Below are 1,082 nucleotides of genomic sequence, written 5' to 3'. Positions count from 1 at the left end.
CTCATTGGTTGGTGGTGGACAGACAGACAGCATACATTTTTAGAGCAGGCAGAAGGAAATGAGCCACTTCCAGTGGGCAACCGTCTCATCCAGGCATAGACATCAAGATGGGACGGGCAAATGGCGCGTCCCGTCTGCCTCTCCGTCAACGGCTGAAGACGTCTACATCTGGAAGAGATTCAAGAGCTCACCCTTGCCCAACGCTCATACAAGGTCAGGCCCTTCTCCGTTGGCCAATGAAAGGCCGTGGCCAACCCTCTGTGACGTCTCTGAGGGTGCTTGGTCAACGCGCATCAGCGCCTCCGCAGGTTTCCTCCCCGAATGCTCCGAGCTGCTCTGGGCAAGGCCTTGCTCCCAAAATCTTTTACCCTGGAGCAGGACCCAGCTGTGTCCTCCGGCAGGACTCAACTTTGGCTCAGACCTGGCCTAGGGCGGATGATCCTCCTCTTCCAGCTGGATTGGCCGGAGTCCATGAGTTCAGCTCCGCCTTTGGAAGAAGCCTGGATTCCAAACCAAGCTGGGGTGAAAACCTCGCAGTGCCCAACACTTGGACCTTACGGATTAAAGGTTTCGAAGAAGCTCCCACCACCAGCCTGGAGCTCTGCTGGAAGGTGAGGGGGTTGGACACCGTGGTCTTCACCTTCCACTACATCTCACCACACTTCGGGAGCGCGAAGAAGCCTCTTGAACCCCTGCTTGCCCCGAGCCACCTCTGAAGCCCCCAATCCCGTCCCTTGCCCCGCCGTGCGGTGGCCAACGGGTCACTCCTGACAATAAACCACCCGAGACTCTCCAGAGCCTTTGATTTCTTCTTCTTCCCGCTGGTGGAAGCCCTCCTGGTCCTTTCGGATGACGCCCTGGGATCTCTTCTTCCCCCGTACCCCCCAAAAAATGGTGGGGGGGGAAATTAAGGTGGACCCACTGCATGATCCCACGGTGGGAGATGCTGGCATCTCCCACCCACGCGCAACATCTCAAGGGCTTTGGGGGTTCCTCTTCTGGCAGGTTCCTCGGGCCAAACCCCCCTTCGTTCTCGCCCTTGCAACCCACGGTTGGCGTCGGGTGGGCAGTCGAAGGACCTG

This window comes from Egretta garzetta, unplaced genomic scaffold (assembly GCF_000687185.1).
Source record: "Egretta garzetta isolate BGI_Z169 unplaced genomic scaffold, ASM68718v1 scaffold407, whole genome shotgun sequence".
In the NCBI taxonomy this organism is placed as follows: Eukaryota; Metazoa; Chordata; class Aves; order Pelecaniformes; family Ardeidae; genus Egretta; species Egretta garzetta.
The sequence above is the reverse complement of the archived record's forward strand: the minus strand, read 5'-3'. Positions refer to the sequence as shown.